Raw genomic sequence first — 10,505 nt, 5'->3', positions numbered from 1 at the left:
TATTAAAATTTAAACCTAACATGGACATAATATTATACTATTATTATTATTAGATTATTATACCCAATCAAAGATAATCAGAATTACTATTATTATGCTTATTAATGTCCACATGATATGTCCAAAGGTTCTGTGAAAGTGTTAATTAAAAACAATACCAGATAAGTGTTAGGAGAAAAGAGAAAGGATAGCAGGAGAGTTCACACAATTTGTGGTAATGATCAGTTTCTCCAGGACATGGTACTGTGTTGTTAATTTCTACAATAAAATCATTGATTTAATATGAACACTATCTTAAAGCAAAGTATAATTTACATTTTACAGTCTAAGTAACTTATTTCATATTCTTTTTTAAAATTCTTTATTGATTAAAGTATTACATATGTCTCCTTTTTCCTCCATTGACTTCTCCCCAGCCACTCCCACCCCCAGCACATGCCCTCACCACATAGTGTCTGTGTCCATTGGTAATGTTTCATGTTCAATAGCCTTCCTAATAATTAGAATACATTTTTCCTCTGGGAATTACATTATATTAGAACACTTTTCAATACTAAGGACAGTATTGAACATAATTTGAAGGAGTTGAGGTAGCACTACTGAATTCAGACCTATTGGTCTCCCATTGTTAAGAATGCCAAATGTCTAGACAACAGCAGTAGTTGTGGGTATAAGGAAGGACTTAAGGCTTTTTCTGAAATGCACCTTTTAATTTGTTAAATTCATTAATATGCTTTTGTCCTTCAATTTTTTTAATGTAAAAAATCTATTTTTTCTCAACCAGAAGATATCATTTAAACCTCTTCTATAGTTGAGTTGAGTAGGCTGAAATGATCTGTTCTAAACCCACTTTAAAATATGTGTTATTGTCTAGGCCAGAGAATTTTCCCCTCATTATCACCTCATAAAACAACTACTAGAGGAGACTAGACTTCTTACCCTAATGCAGTTGTAATGAAGTGAAAGTTTTCTGGTTTGCTTTGGATTCTTCCTCCCAGGATTTTGCAACCCAAGCCAGAACATACCTTGGCTCATGTATTAGTGCATTTTTTTCTTTCCTAAAAATTAGAGGTTGGAGACTGGAGAGCTTAAATAAAAACAAGGAATTCTTAAACATTTTGTAGTTAGTCATTTACTGTGAAAATCACAAAAAGAAAAATCACCAAGTTTCATGAAATCATCCTAATACTGAGAGCTTTTAACAAGTTTAATGTAAACATTTATAGGGCACTAATAGAAGCCCCGTTATCCTCAGAGGGTAGCAGTCTCAAACACAGAGAAGCTAATAGTGGCCTCAAATATACGTACAAGTTGGTGACGTTTTAAGGAACTAGAAACTATTGAAAAGAGAGATTGGATATTTGTGTTGTAAAATCTACATCTATCTTATTCTAAAAGACACTAATTAAAATCATTAATGGCTTAAACCCATTAAATAATTCTAATAGGCAATAATGAAATTTTCATGGGTACCGTTCTATAATTTTACATCAACCATCTAAAAAGTCAGATGTAGTACTCATAATCTTTCTCAGGTGTTTAGAAAGAGAAGAAAGTAAGTCTTCAGAAGAATTGTGTTCCTCTACTTCACACACTAGGCAATTTCTGTCGTACAGATTGTATAAACATGCCCCTTCACCACTCATGGAAAAATTCTGATTTCTTAGTAACAACCACATCATGAGCTGCTGAAGTCTTTCTCAAGAAACCACACAACCACACACTAATGTAGCATATAAACCGTGATTTTCAGAGTTATTTCACAAAACAACTTGTACAATAGTGAATAAACATGCTTTTATTAATTTGTGAAATTTTAGGACTTGTCTGTCTACACAAAATTAAGAAACAGTTTAGTCTTTATGTTATTCGCTTATCAATATTTGGGAGAGAAATGGAAAAAGCAAAATAGAGCAATAACTAAGAAAGATGGGATATTAAACTTTACATATTCTTGCTTTCGTTGGCGAAAATACTATAGGTTAATTTTTTTTTGTCTTCATGAATAGATGCCACTTTATGTTTGAAGAACCCTTAGAAGCTCTAAATGAACCTACATTGTCTATTTTCCTAACTTAAGTTTTAAAATACATTAAATATTTATTGTACTTCACTGATAAATATGGTATTTATTGAATTAAGACAATTTAAATATTCTGTGAAAACTTCCGAGGATTGTGTGTGTGTGTACATATATGTGTATATATATATGTATATATGTGTATATATGTATATATGTGTATATATGTATGTATATGTTTATGTATGTATATATGTATATGTATGTTAAAAATTATTGCATATGTATAAAATGCAATATAATTTCTAGATAAATTGTAGGTTTAATATTGTATCAGAATATTCTGCCCAGTTCGGAAGGATTAAAGAATATAAGGAATTCTTTCCCCTGGCACTATAAAGCTTTAGCAAGAAAAAGGACACCATAAATTGATAGAATTGTTCGGAAACTCTACCACAGATTGTTTGTTGCATAACATTTGTGAGTGCTGGAGAATCTATCTAAATGTTCTGGGGAAATGCAGCTGTCCAAGACTGGGGACCTGCCATACATTCAAATATATTCAATTGTGTTTGAAGAGCTTACCATGGAAACGTGCTGGAGGACTAAAATATATAAAACAGATAATTAAGTATGGAAAAGGGTCATTTTGTTGTAAATATGGTTGAATATTGGTAATATCTTTTGGTTTAACCTTATGTCTACACTTGAGGACAAAACATTGCATAGGAGATATCTCTTCATTAGACAAAATAAAAACCAGAGGGAGGACAGCTTAGAGTACATTTCAATTTGTGCTAAAAGCTAAGGGTGAAAAGTCTGAGGGGGAGAAATTAGCTCCATTATGATGATGTATTTAAGAAAGAGAAAGGTATGAAGCAGCACTGATTTATGAACCCAGTTGTATCGAGGATGTTCATGCACTTTTAGTGAGGCAGTGGGAGCAAACCATGACAAAAATAATTATGAGCTAATTTCTACAGTTTATGAGATGATTAATTGTTTCCATGGTTATTCATGTAGCCAATTATTATTTCATTCACTCAACAAATATTTACTGAAGTTCCGCTATATACTAGAAATAGTGAGAGGTGCTAGAGATATGCTTGAAAAAAGAACAATTTTTATCATATTCTAGATGATAACTCAAATAAAGAAATAAAAGTTATAGTAAGGGGACAAGTATAATATATTAAACTCTCTTCCTCCCTCCTTCTCTGCTTGATTTCTAATAAGCTCAAAACTGTTTCACTTGCAATAAAAAGGAAATATATGAATCTTACTTGTGCTTTTGATTCCGTTTTCAACGTTAGTTCTCTCTTTGCCCAAATTTTCTTACCTATTTGTTTTGGCTGTCCTATTACTTTGGAATGAGAAAACATAAATAAATTGAAAATAGCCGTGCTGATAAATAGATGTTATTAGACTCTAAAAATCTGTTTTCTACTCCAAAAGAAATTGTTATCTTGAATGATAACCATGCAAAGGAGGAAAATTACAAAGCTTGAAGTGAGTGGGCCTGAATCACATTTTTGAAATGTCACAAATCATGTATCCTTTGTGGGGACAGCAGCAGTGAGAATCGTTACCAGAATGAGAGGTGGCTGGCACTTGGAAGACCCTCGGTAAATGTTGGTTCATTCTAACTCTGTGAATCCTAGGTTAAGATTGTGATGGGAGGCCCTTGAGATTTTCTCTCATTAGAATCTCCATTTGGTGGCCCCATCTCTGTTTCACTTGCTAAATTAGTTTCTAGCCATCAAATAGATAGTACTCCTAAATCTTCAATGAAATGACTCATTGCAAGCACTCAGGACTTGTGACAGATGAGTGAATAATTTTGGACCCTGGCATAAGAAGCCATCACCCACTTTTTTTATTTTTTAATATATTTTATTGATTTTTTACAGAGAGAAAGGGAGAGGGATAGAGAGTTAGAAACATCGATGAGAGAGAAACATCGATCAGCTGCCTCTTGCACACTCCCCACTGGGGATGTGCCCGCAACCAAGGTATATGCCCTTGACCGGAATCGAACCTGGGACCCTTGAGTCCGCAGGCCGACGCTCTATCCGCTGAGCCAAACTGGTCAGGGCCATCACCCACCTTTTTGTTAGGAATTGACACCCACCAGACCTCCCCATCCCTGTTTTACATGGTCCCTATTGAAAGCCCAGGCCTCCCCTTGAAATCTGATCGGAACATCAGCTCTCAGCCTCCTAAAATTTTCTTCTATAGTCAATTAACTTTTCCATATTTTAAGCTTCATCTTGGCCACTTCCATGATTTAAGATCATTGCTTCTCAAATGAAACCAAGTTTTTTTCTGCTACAGCCTGGGTACCTCATGTTCTCAAAGTGGAGTAGGTTTATGTTCTGCTCCCTAGAGCTCCTTGAATGCTCTCTAGTTTTTCAGCAAAAACTTATTTGAGGCTCATCCACTCCAGATGTCGCATCCTCTCTCCCTCCTCATTGCTGGTCACTCATCACTCTTGGTTCAAAATCTTCCTTTTGCAGCTCTCCTACCAATGTTCTGGCCACTCATCCGCTTTCCACAGTAAGATGGAAAGCTGAAAAATGAGTTTGAATAGTCACATGGCATATATGACTTCTAAGTACTATAGGTGAGTCTCTATAAAGACATAAAGCTGAACTTAAATTACCAAAATTTTGTTTACTACATCATGCTGGGACGCAGTGTCAAAAACTCAACATTATATTAGTATTAAAGTAGTTCCACTACTCCCTGTGACTCCTAGTCATACGTGTTCTTTGCTTTTTCCTTCACACTGCCCTGTTTTCCATTCCTTCTCCAAAGGGTATAACTCCCTCTCTGCCTATATATTCATTAAGCAGCAGCATCATTCATTATCATCTTCTTAGTTCACAGTGGCTGAGCCATTTCTTTGGTTAGACTAGATCTGGCCTGCAGAGGCTCCTCATTGTCAGAACCTTCACCCTGACTGGGTTCCCATTAAGGGCATTTGAAACCAATTTGTAAAGCCAACAAATATATAATGAGTTGTAAAAGTTTCCCTTTTATCTTGCTTTTGTGAATGCTTTATAAAGAAAGAAATTTTGGAATTTAATGAACTTGAAGACTTAATGGTTCCTGGCAAGGGTTAAAGACTCCCAGCAGGTTTTTTTTGTTTGTTTGTTTGTTTAATTATGATGACATTTAACATATAAACACGGACTTCTGATCTCATATTCTTTTTCATTTCATCAACTGTGAAGGCTTCAAAATATATATGAAAGGCAAATCTGACACACTAGAGTGTACCTTCTCATGCAATGACCTTTTCCTCCATTTTAACACCCTCACTTCCCCACAGAAGAAAACCCTTAGACTGACATTGCTAATTTCTAAAATCTCTGATGTTAAGCTTCTGCCTTCCAACCAGCACCTTTGTACTTTCTTTTTTTGCAAGTGCTTCTTCCATAAAAATATTTTATCTTTATGGAAAATCGATTTACCCCACTGTATTCTCTGATTCCTCAGTGTACTTTATTCTTTATTTTTCCCTTTCCCCCAGCTCAAGTTGTACCGAACTTCATTATAATATTCCCTTGCAAGCATCCTCAGTTTTTCATCTTACCTTCTTCAATCGCATTTACCAATAAAAATTCATACTCTGGATGAAAAATTAGAAAATACCTTACTTGACCTCATTCATAGATAAGCCACTTCCTGTCTACTCAATCAGATAGAAATAGGGATTGGGTTGGCTATCATTGTAAAGACTGGAAAACTTCTGTTACTGCTGTACCTGCTTCCTGTTTCTCTATTTCCATCCATATCACTTAGTGTCTGTCCCTTCTATTAAACTTATAAATTCTGCTTTGTCAAGTGGTAAAGTGTCATGCTCAAGGTGGTTTCTTTTTTGTTGTTTTATTGTTCCAATCTGGCTTTAGCATCTGTTCCTACTTAATATGCTATCTTTCCTCTTTTCAAGCAACTTTGGGAAGAGTTCAGACTACTTTGATTTCTGGCCGGATTAACAAAAAAATATCATTTGCATTCTTGGCATTCTTTCCATTTTCTTCTTCTTATGGGACAATGTTAGATTCTGTGTAGCATTCCCCTACTACATATATGTATAGTTTTAAAGGAATTTCTGATATATTTCTAAGTTAGGTTTTTAACATTCAGGTTTTACTGAAAATAAAATTTTGTCAGAAATTTGTTATAAATGTAAATTATGTCATCTCCCTTACAAATATGTGAAAAATTTACCACAGAATCGAATTCTAAGTTTCTTAAATATCCATTTTTTAATTTTCTTTGTTATTATGATGATGATTTTGAAACTATTGACTCTATTCATTCACACAGGTTAGCATTCCTTCTCCTTGTCTCACATTTCATATTCCATGAGTTTTTCTGCCATATTTTTATATCTTCATCCAATGTTGGGTAAACTAAAATGTATATATTTTTTATCCTGACTCTTACAAGCATTCCGGGGGGCGGGGAGGGGAGAAGCACTTAAAATGGTTATATTCTAAATTCATGCTAGCCAAATCTTATTTGGATTCCAAAAGCTACTCTGCAACCTTTTACTTCTATTTCGCACATCCACAATTCCAATCATCTTGCCTCAAGCCCTCAAGCGTATATCATATCTCAAATATCCGAGTAGATGCCTTTTAATTCTATTGTATTGAAAATGTGGGTGAGAATTAATCTCAATTCTTTTCCCTATTGCTCAAATTCTTCTGATGCATAATCACCTTTTTTTTTCTCTTTTCCCTCCAAATCAGAGTAAGAAAAACCCACTTATTTTTAAGACAGTTCCTTCTATTTGTGATAATTGATATCATGCTCTTCTCTGGACTCCTTTTTCAACAATTATCTCCCCTGTTTGTCATATATATTTATATATATTTACTCCACCTAACTGTTTTCCATAAATCTACAATCATTTTAACTTTTCCTTTTGCTAATGCTTTCTATATCATGATTCTTCCTCAATCTATTGCTCTTTATCTAATTTTCTGAATTTCTGTCAGCATCATGTGACATGATCACTTTTCAGTGACTTCGCTCACTTCCCTTTTGCAAATCTGCACTCTCTTGATTATCTTCCTAACTCTAAAATCTTGTTCTTTCACTCTTTTGCCCAATTTTGCATCAACTCTTCTGTCTCCTTACATACTTTAGTTTGGTGCTTTCAAATACATGCCATTATTTCAAACTTCACTTCCATGCAAAAGACTATGAAAACATTGTCTCTAGGTGTGTCCTGTTCCCCAATCCTCTGACCTGTGTTTTCACTACATTCTGAAATGCTTGGTGGGGAGAGGGGATCTGGAGACTCTTCAAGCTCTGTGTGTCTCTCCTTCAGAACTGTTCCTGGTCCTGGTTTCCCAGTTTCTCATGCAAGATGACTGCAATCTCTTTGTACAATTAATTCCTTGAAACCATCAGTTTTACCTTTATGATATCTTTGCATCCATCTCTCAGTTCTTCAGCAGCGTGGATTAAGTACCTTAATCACTTATAAATAAATTATACCTATTCCTCAGCTGAAAACTTTAAATGATTTGCTAAAAACAAAGGAATCAAGACCCAAACAAGATAGGAGGTAAAAAATAATTTAAGCAAAAAGTCATGATTTCCATTGGAAATGTTTTACTTCATCTCAAAACTTCAAATTCCTATCACTATCATTACTTCAGGAAAACTTGAAAACAACCTAACTACAAATAAAGTGACATAATATTTTCCCATAGAAAACATAGGCTAATTACCTAAGTACAGTGATAGTAACATTTTTTTAAATGGCAGATGAAGCAAAATAAAATTTCCCATTGTTTATTGCCCAAGAAAAATTCCTTTCTGAGACTCAATTTTCTCTATATATTTGACAAAAATGAGGGTCCTAGCTCTTCCTCTCTTCCTCTTTCTATTCTCCTTCACTCAGAGATAAAAAGAAAGCATATATTTTTAGTAAATGGCACTTATACTGAGAGCAAAAAGATTGAAATTTTGAGAGCAGACGCATGGAATGCTTTCCTGAGACAGCAGGATAGAAAAGAGGAATTCTCAAAACTCCTCTAAACTCTCAACTTTCACATCTGTGTCCCACTACAATTCTCTGAGTGCACCTCAAAATGGGGAACTTTCAGAGGAGGAGAATTGACTGTAGTTCACCTGCTCAGGAGGCTAAGAACTCTGAACTGAGAGGCAGAAGTAGAATAAGAGGCAGTGAGAGTGAAATAATCACCTCGCATTGAAAAGATGTCACGCACATGTCCCAGCATAAGTACAGAGGAAAGAGTCCATGTAAGTGAAGAACCACCACAGTGACCCTGAGCACTGAATTCCTCCTGAGAGGTCACACGCCAGAGGGATTTATGAGTGTGAACGGCAGTAAAGATTCAGAGTCCAAGTTCTTTTTTCATCATTTTTTTGGGGGAAAAAGCTAGATAAGAGAATGTTCATTAATGGAGGGACTCCATTCTAATGAATCTTTCTTTAGAACTTCTTTCACCAAGAATTCAAACATGGAAAGCATCCAATCAACAGAATTGTTCCAAAATAATAGTTAATGGCCCTCCTCTTTGTAATAAGAAGTCTTTATAGTTTTTTATACCTGGTGGTGCTGTGGTCTGTCAGGCTTCCACTGTGGGAAGGCCAAGTAATTTGTGTCTCAAATCAGTGATCTATCTATACTAATACCTATATTAATAAAAGGGTAATATGCTAATTAGACCAGATATCTTCCAGACATCCTTCTGGACAAAGCTGCAGCAGCTCGGTGGCTGCGAGGGCCGGGGCTCAGGCAGCTGTGAGCCCTGGCAGCTAGGAGGCCCAGGGCTCAGGCCTCGCAGCCGCCATGGCCGGCAGAGGCAGCAGCAGTAGGGTGATAGGGGCAGCGCCTTCCCCTGATCAGCCCGGTTGACTCCCGCAGAGGGAGGCCAGACTGCGGCTTAGGCCCGCTCCCCACCAAGAGCGAGCCTAAGCCGACAGAAGGACATCCCCAAGGGCTCCCGGACTGTGAGAGGGGGCAGGCCGAGCTGAGGGAGCCCCCCCAGTGCATGAATTTTCATTCATCAGGCCTCTAGTTTGTATATATTTTTCCTCCCTCAAAAGAGGAGAATGGCTTAATAACTTGTTTACTCTTGTATGCCACCCAAGATGTCTGCCACAATGTCATATATAATAAATGTTGCTCATATAGAACTATTTAATCTAATTATTTGATGTTTTCAAAATTAAAGAATGAAATTTATTCATAGCAATTGCTGCAAAAATTAAATTTAAAATACAAATTCTTTAAACATTGCAAATATCTTTGAAATCTCAGTTTCTATGTCATTGTATATTTTCATGTTGAATCTTTAGTAGGAAAAGTTGATGATGAGTTAGTAAATTTTACTTTTAACTTTTTGCTGAAAACAGATGATGATATTGACCTACTTTGGCATGTTCAATAAATTCTTTAAAATGTGTAAATTAGCCTGGCTGGTGTTGCTCAGTGGTTGAGCATTGACCTATGAACCAGGAGGTCACGGTTTGATTTCTGGTCAGAGCATAGTATGGGTTGGGGGCGTGCAGAAGGCAGCCAATCAGTGATTCTCTCTCATCATTGATGTTTCTATCTCTCTCCCTTCCTCACTGAAATAAATAAAAATACATAAAAACATGTAAATTAGAGAATTCATAAAATAAGGCAAACTCGGATAAATATAGCTCCTCATTAGTTAGTTTGTAAAGTATTAGCCATTGATTGGTAGAGTATATAAAGTCTACTAAACACTGAGTAAACATAACTGGAGTGAATTTCTATTGGCCTCACATTTAATTTAGACTACATTGTGTATTTTTATTGTATGTAAATCCATTAACTTTCAAAAAAATCTAGATGTTTCAGTTTTCCTAAATTTGGATTTGATTGTGTTATTTTAATTAGTATGTTTCTTTTAGATATTAGTATTTTGCCTTCATTGCTCTTAGATTTATTCATTCTCTTATTCAAAGTGTAGATACCAATTGCATTTATAGGCCACATTACGAGTATATTACTAAATTTACAAAGTTGAAAAATATTTATCTCTGCCCTTACAGGTTAGAGTTTAGATTGAAGCAGGACATGCAAACAATTACAATATAATGTGTCAACTGCTTTAATGGAGGATGGTGGGATCCCCTGAGCAAGTGGATTCCTGTGCCAGGCTGCCTAAGGCTGGGAGTGTATCTGAGAGAAATTCACACTTAAATTGAGTCCACTAATTGCGGGTGGCTGTTTCTGTTTCCCGCGACCCGCACGGGAAAACGACAGGTTCTTGAGCGGAGGAGCTGGGGATTAAGAAATTAAAGAAAGACCAAGATGCAGAAATAGATTTTAAGCTGGGGCCAGGTGGGCGCCATCCTCTCTGAGGGAGAGGCGGCAAAGCGGCTGAGCCACACAGCAGGTTTATTTTAAAGGCCTAGATTTACATATCTAGTTCCGCCCCTGCCTGATTAACATGTCCAGCCT

This window comes from Myotis lucifugus, unplaced genomic scaffold, assembly GCF_000147115.1.
Source record: "Myotis lucifugus unplaced genomic scaffold, Myoluc2.0 scaffold_27, whole genome shotgun sequence".
Lineage (NCBI taxonomy): Eukaryota > Metazoa > Chordata > Mammalia > Chiroptera > Vespertilionidae > Myotis > Myotis lucifugus.
This window is presented reverse-complemented; position numbering follows the sequence as displayed.